Source organism: Ceratosolen solmsi, unplaced genomic scaffold (genome assembly GCF_000503995.2).
Source record: "Ceratosolen solmsi marchali unplaced genomic scaffold, CerSol_1.0 scaffold6, whole genome shotgun sequence".
Classification (NCBI taxonomy): Eukaryota; Metazoa; Arthropoda; class Insecta; order Hymenoptera; family Agaonidae; genus Ceratosolen; species Ceratosolen solmsi.
In genome coordinates this window covers 550,401-562,613 of record NW_011948414.1, presented here as the reverse complement: position 1 = coordinate 562,613, position 12,213 = coordinate 550,401, and the positions used below count along the sequence as shown (strand labels likewise).

Sequence of the window (12,213 nt, the reverse complement as noted above, 5' to 3'; positions counted from 1 at the left end):
GGGGGGGGGGGGGGGGGGGGAAGCATTTTAAGCATCGGCCTCTTTCACTCTATATCTCTCTACCACGTTTAGAAGGTGCTGTACCGGTCAATCGACCATACTTTTGTAATTTGGTCGACGTTACGTAAAAGCGCGAAAGGACGAAGCCGCAACTGGTCTTGGACATCCTTTCCCAGAGGATGTGCGAGGTGATAACTAGCGCAATCTTTATAAAACCATGCCTGACACGTGAAGACGAATGAACCTCCGTATATTCCTATCTTCGTCTCTCGCGGAGAACTCGTGCAGGCGAGCGGAGCGAGTCCCGAGCAAACGGCAGACAGCTTGGCGTCCTGCGCCTCTCTCGCTCTATCTCTCGTTCTCTCTCTCTCTCTCTCTCTCTCTCTCTCTCTCTGTTCTCTCTCTGTTGTCTCTCTCTCTCTCTTGCTCAAGAAGGCGAGCTTCTTGCGTGGGTACCCACACCTGTTCACAGGAACGTGGCGGTGCTCTTAAGCGGCGTCGCCTGTTTTTCCATTTTCCTTTCACGACTTCCGAGTGTTTTGGGGTTCGAAATATACTTCGCGAAACTACAATTTTTTAAAAGAAGCCCAATTGTTAAGAAAAAACTAGTCGCCTAACTTATCCAATGGGCTCACATAGTATTCCGCATACATAAGCAATATAGTCGCGCTTGAAATAATCATTTTAATATTTACCAAGGATAGTAAAGGGGCTTATTGCAATATTTGCTAGCTTCGCGATAAATTGGAATATTCACAGGATCTGAAATAACGATGTTGGCGAATTTTCGATAACGAATTCAATCGTCATTAACTGTATCGGTATAACGGTTTATCTTCCGAATCATCGGCATTTCTTGGAAACGCTTTAAATCCTATCAGTCTATAAAGATAAGAATAATTATTTTCATGTTTACTTCTTTCGATTTTCAATTTATTTATTGGGAATGAAGTTTTATGGCGGATTAAATGGCTTAAAAATTGCCTTATGTAACTGTTCTGACATATGAAATTTTTTTAATTAATCGACAAGGTTTTGGTTTAAAATTTATTTTTTCCTTATTTATCTCTCCTTACAAACCATTAGTAATTGCAGAACGTTGAAAAGTTTGAAAAGTATACAAGTTTAAACAATTTAAAAACTGTCGGGGATGCTACTGTGATGCTACTACTTATAATCATTGCACCCTTCTTTTTTTTTTTTTTTTTTTTTTTTTTTTGATTTTTTTTGATATTTTTTATTTTATTTTAAATTTTTTTTCCCTTTTTTTTTTTTTTTTTTTTTTTTTTTTTTTTTTTTTTTTTTTTTTTTTTTTTTTTTTTTTTATAGTAACTTCAGTGAAATCGTGTTTTCACTAACCTAAATTTTCCAGTTTATTAGAGATTGTAATAACGAACGAGTGCGCGCTTGCATTTAGTAGAAGTTAGAGAAGCAAAGATTCTCGCGGAAATAATACACAGTGCTGGTCGCTTTCGCGAATAGGTCAGAAATATCATTCTTCATCAGATTTTCATTCTTCACGATTCCACGGCGTGTGAAAATATCGGCTCAGAATATATGAATCTCTATGCACGTCCGATTTTTTGTGCCACTGGCTTTGTCCTCGGAACCGTTTCACCTACATGCGTTTAATCTTAAATATCGCGATGCTCTCTTCGAGGGTTAAGCAAACGTACATCTCAATACTCTTCTGTAAATAATCTAGACACTCGTAACTGACGTAATTTTCATTTCTATTCCGCGGTGCTGATTTATTTAGTGTGAACAAACGTACTGGCAATTCTCAAGCGTGAAACCAATGGCCTCGATAAAGTCGACCTTTAAAAAATACCACTACTATATTTTACCGACTAAATAACTCGAATTGAAGCCGATGCGAAAATGCTATTGTTCGAAATTGAGTTTATAATACTTTTTCTCTTCTTCTTTCTTTGGGCTTTGTTTTGTCGTCGTCCTTATTTTCGAGGTAAAATTCCATACGTTTAAACTCAAAGTCCTGTGGCTCTATATGTTTTTTTTTTTGCTGTTGCTCTTTAGTTTTTCTTTGTTCAACAAAATTTTGACTTTCGCATCACAGAAGCTATTGAACCTTGTAATGGTACGAAGTCATGTTATTTGAAAAAGTGAGTTGTACGTTTATAATGTTAGATAAGTTATGGACTTTGTAAAATACAAATTCATATAAATAAAATTATGCCATCATCTTCAAAGCTCTACAATCAATGCAATTTATTAACGTAAGTTTTTTATAAGCCGTATATCGTTAATTGTCGGATGCATTGTTGTAAAGAAAAAAAACTAAAAAACAAAAAAAAAAACAAAAAAAAAAAATCATTCGATACGTAAAACAACTGTTGATTTGCGATTGATAATTATATATCAAACACTAACTATTATCGTATTGAATAAATATAAATTGAAATATGGAACATTTATCTGAATATGAGCTTTGTCGTGATGTAATGGTCACCTACTTTATGCGCATAATCCCACTGAGCAATCAACACGTTTTGTCAGATAATTGGATAAAACCGAAAGACTATACGTTTATATGTAATCGTGAATCGCGATGAATAGTGTAAAATCTTATTGCAATTTAATGATTTACTATACTCTTATCAGAATACTACTCACATTTAATGTTCTTCAAGATTAAATTGCAAGTTTAGTCGAATTAAGGTTAGCAGTTGACTATTTAGCACACAACATTTGCGCTCTATAGCTTCCAAATAGTGAGTTTAGATTAGTGAAAAAATATATTATTTGTTAATATAATAAATAAAATATCACAATTAATAAGTCATGATGAATAAGCATTTTACTTGTCAAATTACGTTGATTGGAATGTTACTTTTCAATAATGTTTAGAATGCATAGAGCTCGTATTACAAGTGCAATTTGCATCAAATCTATGAATAAATAATTAAGTAATTCACGTAATTTTTTCATTATCCCAAAAATAAAAAGTACTTTTTTCCACGCATAATCGGCAAATGTGACGTAGCTGCGCTTTCGACTCAATAAGCACTCGCGGAGATTATTAAAAAATTCTTTGGCCGCCAGTGTAAAAGAATGCGCAATTAAGATGGAAGTTGTGGCGCCTCGTAGGCGTCACACATCGGCTTAAGGACTAATCCCTCAATAACCAGCGGTAGGTTCAAGGAAGCGTTATATCGGCGTCCTTGGGCCGGTTCATGATCCGAGTGCGGCACACGGCCAACTCGATCTAAAAAAGTGAAGGAATCGAGTGGAAGAAGTAGAAGAAGAAGAAGAAGAAGAAGAAGAAGAGGAAGAAATAAAACTGTGGAGGAAGAAGAACTGCCTTGATCGCGGTCACGACGTTGTTGCACGACTCATGAGATACATAGAGAGAGAGAGAGAGAGAGAGAGAGAGAGAGAGAGAGGCGATAAATACCGTGCACATACTCTCTTTTTAATCTTGGGACCATGATTCGAGGAGGCGTCCACGAGCTGAAAGGGCATGAGAAAAATGCTCGACTCGACGAGGGCAAATGAAAGTGACATCAACTGTTGTGTTTACACTCTCAAAATAATTCTGGTTTTTTGCAGAAATAAGGTCCACCTACGGAAATTCTCTTTATACTGTAAAGTATATAGAATTTATCATGGGTAGAATTTTCAAGGAAAATTAGCAAGGGCACGCAAAAGGAATTTTATGCGAGATAAAAAATATCGCCGCTTGACAGTGAATTCATTTGTGGCAAAAGGTTAATTTCCTGCAAGTGCTCGGGAAGTTATTTATTATTATTTTTTTTTTTAATTTAATGAATGTAAGAACTTGACTGGTGAACAAACAGGTCAAAGTGTTTACATATTTAGAATAGCGTTTTGGCTCAGAGCTCGCACTACGTGCACTAATTACATGCACTAATTATACTACACGGAACAGGGATTCTTTCATTGCAATTAAATTTATAAACGATACATTTATATAAACTTTAGAATATTGTGCATTTAAAATAAATTGAAGTCTAGCTTACTTACAAAATTCATTCTGCTCTAGTCTAACGATACCCGGGGACTTTAGTTAAGAAAGGATTCCGTTGCTCAAACGGCCTTGTTACTTTCAGAGGCAAAAGTTTCCTCTTCGCATTAGAAAAATTGCTTTTGTATCTATATTGATATTTGATAAGAAACGCGCATTTATAAATCACCAAAATTAAAAAGTCTTGATTTGAATTAAAGTTATTGTTTGGCTTTTTTGTTTTATGCGTTTTTGAGAATTTCTATTTACTCTCCGATAAAGTACAATCTCGCCATAAAATTAAGTAACGTAAACATACGATTTAAAAATTTACCTCATTATAAAATAGTTCGAGTGATTTCTAATATTAATATTTTTCAATCGACTTCAAACACATCTAAATGACAATCTGCCAACAAAAACGGTACGTTAAGTAATGAACTGTATTTTTTTTTTTTTTAATTATCTTCGGTTAAACCACAAATGGTACAATGTTGCTCGCTTTATCTCTCTGTGTGTGCGTGTGTGTGTGTGCGTTTTTTTTTTTTTTTTTTTTTAAACGATAACCTCCATACTTTTTCTACCGATGATTTTCAGCTTTTTTGACTTTGTGCGATTCTAAAGTAAAATGATAATATTATTAACCGCAATTAAATTTCTTAATCTTACGTTCTATTTTCACAAATGATATGCTTATGCTTACTTTATAGTTTACACAGGCTTTATGTATTTTAATTTAAAAATAGTTCAAGCAAATTATTTCATTGGATTATACGATTCTACGTAAACAAAAAATCCCTGACATCCGATTATTTATACAATTAATGGCAGATATAGTGCGATGATTTGGGCATGATTTATTATTTTACTATACGTTATCTTAAAAATGTATTTTTAATGTGTAAATGACGCATTAAGTAAAAACTATTAGATATATGAACACGTATATTTATTGACAAATTAACTTATTGCGTGGAAAAAAAAAGTAAGAAAAAAAAAGGTATGACACCAAATAAAACTGACAGTAATTGACTGTAATTTAAATTTGAAAGAAATGAAATTTTTAATATATTTTTTGGAAACTTAATGGTCATTAATCATTTTATAAACATAGTATTATAGTTAGAAATTGTATTTAGTGAAAATTATATTGGAATAATATGTCGTATTTATCATATTCTTTTTTTTTATTATCAATAAAAAAATAATAATAATAATAAAAAAATAATAAAAAACTATAATTATAGAGTGTTGTATTCGAAGTGGATAGCGAAAATGTCTCGAAAGTACCAGAACATCGGCTGATTCACCGATCACTTTTACTTCACCCTTAGGTCTCGCCTTATCGTTTTTCCTGAAACCGTTTTGCGGCTTCTCGTATTTCGCGGCACGTGTTCCAACTTTTGACATATAGGCATACGAGTGCTCACAGATTTTTTTCATCCTCGTCTTTTTCTTCGGCAACGTTTTCCCGACTGTGACGCTCGTTATGCAATAATATACGAACTCTCGTGTACACGTGGAAAAGGCCAATATCAATTATTATTATGAATTAGCTTAAAGTGTATTAGTGGAATAAGCGTAGGCGAGATAAAGATTATCAAGAATTAGGAACTGTCATATTTTCACTCTATTCGTGTTCTCTATCAGTATTGCCTGATTATTAGATTTTAGATCTCAATCGTCGAGACAAAAATATAATGAGAATTGAGTTTAGGTGGAGCGTCTCTCAAATTTACGAATCAATGCTCTATTCTGCCAATTGAATTGAATCTGATGTGTAATTTAAATATATTAGAAAATATCATATGCAAAGGAGAGCTGTTGATGAGATTATCATAATGAAGTCTAATTGTTATTAAAGCGAAATATTTCATCGGAATATTGTCGATTCCATGGAGGTGATAAATGGCTTAATAGCCATGGTTATAAATTAGTATAATTAACCTAGAAAATGTAGAAACGTGTTTAGATTAGACGATCAATAAATGAATTTTCTGACTCTAATCGAAAAGTGTTATATTGCATAATTCCCCGTGTTTATCGTTGATTATAAACTTGCATAACAACGCTCTTATTCCCTAGACATCATTTTTTTTTTTTTTGCTTTTGCTTTTGCTTTTGCTTTTGCTTTTGCTTTTCGCCAACGAAATACCACCTTAAGTATAATATACAGACGCGCAATATTATCCATTTCTTCATTGAGCCTATAAGTAATGTCAATATCATTGAAAATGAGTGACGATCGTATTTATTGATACGTAAATGCGTAACCTCGAATTTCTTAAAGCTGCGAGAGGAAGAGCAAAAAAGAACATTTATCACGTGACATTACCTTGACGAAATAACTGCTCAGAAAAGGAGGAAAAGAGCTTGATTCAACTCGAATAAATAATACAGGCATTTGCATCATACGGAAATATATAACTAAGTTTTTATTTTTACGATTGTTCTTACACATATATCTTGCGTTATTTTTAAGTGCCTTTTAATTAATATAATAAACATTTAACTGTGTATACTATTATTGGATTATTAAATGCATTTTTTTACATTATAGTACATTCTCGTTGTGAAAGCTGTGTAATAAGAGAAATTTTTTTATATTAGCTACTGGTAAATCGACAAGTAAAATTGTATTAAAACGAGTGAAAGATACAAGTCTCCGAAAATTTTCACTCTCTAATTGATACGATAGACACGGATAGAGCAATGATTCTTGCACATGCATATTGTTCTCAAAATCAACATGTTAATTGATATTCAACTACTCGGAATAATCGGATATCCGTATCTATTGATAGTCAATAGGCGCTCTACTTGGATAGAAAAGGGTAAGAGGGAACCGAAAGGAGAGTTCGCTGACTAGCGTCAATGGTCGGTGCAAAAATGTTGCAATCCTCTTTAGAATCGTGAATTATATAGTCGACGCAATTACCGAGCGTGATTTTAATGGTCTGTCGAAGGCAAAAGAGAATAGAGGGGCTGCGCTTTAGCGGGGGTGGAAACGCTCTACAGGTGGCAGGGGAGCTCCACCCCCGCGATTCTTCTACGCAGGTCCGGGCGCTCCATTGTGCCAAGTCGACGCCTATCGTTGATCGGGGGCGTGTTGCTCCTTTTCCTCTTTTTGTTAATCGGATACTTGCCCCCGATCTTCACTTTTCCATGATTTAATCCGGAGGCTCACTTAATCTATAAGCGCGCAAGAGTTATGGACTCGGTAGGCGTTTATGATAGTACGATAAGAGCACGTGGCTCGCAGCTCCTCTTTCGCTGATCTCGCATGGAATAAGATCCGAAACTACACCGAGCGTTAAAATAGATTTGGAGAGTGTGTTTACTTACTGTTCATAGTAAGTCATGGTGATTTTTGACCGCGAGCTTTACTCGAAGAACAAGAAGAAGAAGAAGAAGAAGAAGAAGAAGAAGAGAAAGAAAAAACGAGATCTTTGATCTCGTTGTTGATTAAACTAATAACCTCGAAACGAAAGGTCGAGATTGTGAAATTGCAAATTAATTGAAAAGTAGAAGAGGCTGTAAAGTCATTGGTGGTAAGATATATTAGGCATGAATATGAAAACTCTTGGAAAAGAGCAATTTGCCCTCGAATGTTAAGTAGTGAAATAACGTGAGAAACACAATCCAAATTGCATCAGAAAAGATCGGCTGCTAAGGCGAGAATCACTCCACCCCACTCCAACGCCCAGTGGTACTCTCTTACTCTCGTAAGCGTTGGTCCCAGTGTAGCGCTCGAGCCATGGCCAGAGAATCTCTCTCAATGGCTTCTAAAGATAAACGACCCTCTCTTCTCTCGCACGCTATGGCCTTTCGCCATACTTTCCTTTCGCCTGATTTATCAGTTCTTTCGCGCAGTTTTCTTTTCGCGAGGCCGAGGCGAGGCTAGGCGTAATTTTATTACACTGTCCCTTGCTTCGATCTGGGCAACCATCCTTACATTACTTATGAATTTCAATCTAATTTCTGTCTTTATCCTTGTTCGTTTGCCGTGCCACCCACGCATCGAATCGCTTTAAAGTTTTTTATCGCTACAGCCATTGACGCGCAACCCCAACGATAATATGTTATCCGAGTATTCTGTCGCGGCTCCATTGATCTGGATATTAAAATGATGTAATAGGTGAAAATATGAAATTATACAGTTACGCAGAGATTTTAATACATTCCGAGCATCGCTCGTTAATGACTCATCCAATCTAACATTATTGCTTCAAGTTTTTCAACGAAAGAGATAATGCGCGTAAAAATTTTTATTGAAAAACTTGGTTTCTTCTCATTAATAATCGTTTTATTTATAACTTACGGATTGAGTCAGTTACTATATCGACAAGATTTTTGCATTCCTTATTGACAACTTTGAATAACGATACGTAATATTATTCTAAATTTAACTGCTTGAGTATGTGAAATTTAAGCAATGAGTGTCTTTTCTAAAAATACATATTATTTAAATTTATACGTCATCCATTAATGAATTTATCTATTTAAATGAAGAAATTTGCTGATAGAGTTTTTAATGCTACGAGGTAGAGGTTATTTATTTGATAAAATATTTTAATGAAATTTATACTTTATTTGGGGTCAAACTTGCTAATAAATTATAACACTTTTATGACAAATACGTGCAAATTTAATGTTGTACATTTGTCTTTTTCTTTTGTAATTTTTTTTTTTTTTTTTTTTTTTTTTTTTTTTAATCTTAAAAGAATCTTTTCCCATTTATAACTTTGACATCTAATTGAATACACATTATTTAGAATTTATTAATAATGATAACGACATGCCGAAGTAAATGAAATTTCTTATCGGTTTATGAATAAAAATTATATTCAAGTTAAGAATAGAAGTTTCGTGTTCTAAACTTGAGAATAGAATTCAACTATTTCACAATTGGACTGAAATTTCACTCTCGAGATTAATAGCAAATGATCGAATGAATTCGTGAAGTTACAAACGTACTATTGTAATAATAGTTACCGAATCAAATAGTCTTCCTGGTATTCAGAATTGAATTTTCAGTAATATAGAGTAAAGGGTCTAATACAATTATTAAATGAAGAATAATGAATTTTTTATTTGTTTTCTTTGAGAGACATTACTTAGTTTACGTCTGTAAATTATGCAATAGATATTTCAAATTGATATTCCAATTAAATAAAAATTGTTCTATAAATTATTCGATATTAAATAGTCTTTAATATGAAATCTTAATGCGTTCACAACTAAAAAAGATTTTTGTAAACAAAGAAAAAAAATATTAGTAGCTTATGAAAAATCCACTTTCGACACGCCAATAGTCAAATGAATATTTTATCGGAAATGATTTTATTAATTTTATCAAATCGATGGATGCCAAGAATGGCAAATATTTTTAGTGGCGCAAGGACAAAGTACGTGAAGTGTAATTGATTTCAATTTATTTACAGAAGTAAGTCTCGTACTTTGGCTCACTTTTCCACCGAAAATCTCGGCAAATCTACATTAATTCACATCACCGAAACTACGTGTCGCAAGCCACGATTTTTACTTGGTTTCCCCCTTAAGCATCAGAGTCCTGAATAAACTAAGAGCCACGACGATCTTCGTATTATCAATTGGCGGCGTACCCCCTGTCCCCCGCCCCTTGATCAAGAAACGATAAAATTAATAATTCCCGTACATTAATGGTATCGAGTCCCTGGGCACGTCATTCGCGGCGTACGTCATCCTACGAATTCCCATAGGAGCCCGGATATCGAACCGACCCTACCCTTATCTGTCCCCGGGAGCCCCGCGCATTCTCGCGCAATTTTCTTCCCGCCGCTGCGGTCGTTCGTCATGCCGATTCCAGCGTGCGCAATTACATCCCCGAGATACGTGAGCGCCGGTCGCCGAGTTCTAAAAATAACCGAGCTATCGCCCTTGCAGGAAGAAAAAATAGACGCGGGGGCTTGCGCTCGACCCGACATCCTCCATCTCGTTTTTCTCAACGCCTTTGAAGAAAAAAGGGTGTAGCTTACCGGCCTCGGCTTCATTAGCCACTTTCTTTCGTCTCTCTCTTTCTCTATCTTTCTCTCTCTCTCTCTCTCTCTCTCTCTCTTTCTCTCTGTGAATGTAGATCAATGATTCGAAATTCTAAGCGAGAGAAAATAAGGCGTAGTTATCGTGCGATTAAGTAAGACTAATTACAATATGTTAATCGTTATGTCGACAGAATACCAAAAGAAAATCACGTGCTCGAATATTGTCCGTTGGAACCTATTTTTTCTATTCTTATTCATAATGTAATTAATTTTAGACAAATCAATGCGCATAAGCATGCTAATCAGCCTCGATAATTAAGATTCAAAGTACTATAGACCGTAGCTCCTCTACATACACACTCAAATCCTAATGCTTTTGATTTTTTGTAATTACCAAATTGAATCATTCTTTAGAATAGGATCTTATTATTCTATCTGATATTGCAAAAATAAATAAATATTGCAAGAATAGTAAAAAAAAAAAAAAAAAAAAAACAATATTTCTAGTTGTTTAAAAGGACAAAATATTTAAATATGGAAAATAAATCATTGATATTACTTCATACATGTAAATAAATAGATAAATAAAATAAGGATTATTCCTTATGGTAGTCAATTTAAAAATAATTTATTTTTAAATTCCGGAAATCTTTATTATCTATAGCTTGCCACTAGTTATTAATAGTTAATTATTTAGAATTTTAATTTTTCAAGCTTCATTGTTCATAATACAATAGTAAAAGCCTTCCTTTTCTTCCTCTTTTTCTTCATTTTTAACATTATATTTACGAACATTTAATTATTTATGATTATTCGAATTAAAAAGTAATAATTTTTCTTCAATCGCGAGGAAATTTATAAATACCGTTTGCCACATTCGTTTTACCAAACTTTTCTTACTTTTCAAATTGTATTCTACACATACGTATTTCGTCGTAATGCCTTTAATTTGCATTAACGAGAATATTAATGCTTTTCTTCTTGATGCAAGTCTCTCGATTGTTCAATTTTACGTGAGCCATTACATCAAGTTTCGTACGTTATTTGTACTTTGTAATTATAGACTCGCTGAATTTCGGTTTATTAAAAATATTGCACAATACTATTTCCACGACCGACAATGAGCTGAAAAGCTAGGTTATTATTACACACATATTTCTTTTATTAAAAGTTCATTTTATCGTGAGAGAGAGAGAGAGAGAGAGAGAGAGAGAGAGAGACTACGAAAAGCCTTCATAGCCTTTATTATTCATGCTAATTGAAATTGAATATCACTCGGCATTGTTCAAGCCCTCGAGTCTCAACTTTAATGCTATTCACACAAACTTATTGGCTTTGATTAGAAGTCAAACTCTAGCCTTCAATGTTGCCTTACTTTACTTCAATTTCACTAAAGACCTAGCTGCGCAAAATTCTTCCCAACTGCTTCAATGCAATTTTACATTCTATTGTAATGAGCTGATCTTGCAATACAATATCATAATATCGCAATGCCCAAAAAAGCCTCTAATAGAGTAGTGTAATTACTCATAATTAATGTTGGAAGGTGTGTCTTGGGTTGGTAAAGTATTAGAAAATCGTTGCAACAAGACTCGTGCGCGTGTTGTTTGGAGCGACAAGAGATCGAGGCGCGAAAACTTTAACGGAATTAACTCGAGCACTCGAGACACTTGCCGAGCATCCGAGTAGTAATCCGACGCTTGCGTTGTACACATAATATGCCAGACTTTTTTCAACTTTTTGACATTCGCGGCCGCGTGTTTGTTTATGTCGTGGGGGCCGCGGCGCTTTTTCGACGAAAGCCAACGACGTATGGCTGTTTTTCGAAAAATCGTACGTCTCTTTGCAGCCGTATCGTCTTCATTCAGTGCCTCGCGATTCAGTAGTCGACTGTCGATTTTCATTTTCTTAGTTGGTACGCAAAAATTTCTTGTGATTACAGTGGGCTGGTATATTTGAATATTCCCAACCCGAGTATTTAATTAGCCGTCCTATTAAATTAAATAGAAATATTTCATACCTATTTTGCTATTTGTAATAATACGCATAGTGTGCATCATCATATTTCGTTGTACTAACTAGGATATGTAGCATTATATTTTCAACGTTTAATGAAAATTATTCACGAATTAGAATATCTCGTTAATTTTAAGTTAGATAGATACATATTTAATACTTTTTTTTTGTTTTGTTTTTTGTTTTTTAATT

At 34.2% G+C, this 12,213-nt stretch overlaps 1 protein-coding gene across 2 annotated transcripts in view; it reads right to left on the bottom strand.

Moving 5' to 3' along the window:
* Positions 1-12,213, bottom strand: part of ITP (ion transport peptide) — a 58,727-nt gene that overhangs the window by 26,307 nt on the left and 20,207 nt on the right. The window lies entirely within an intron of this gene.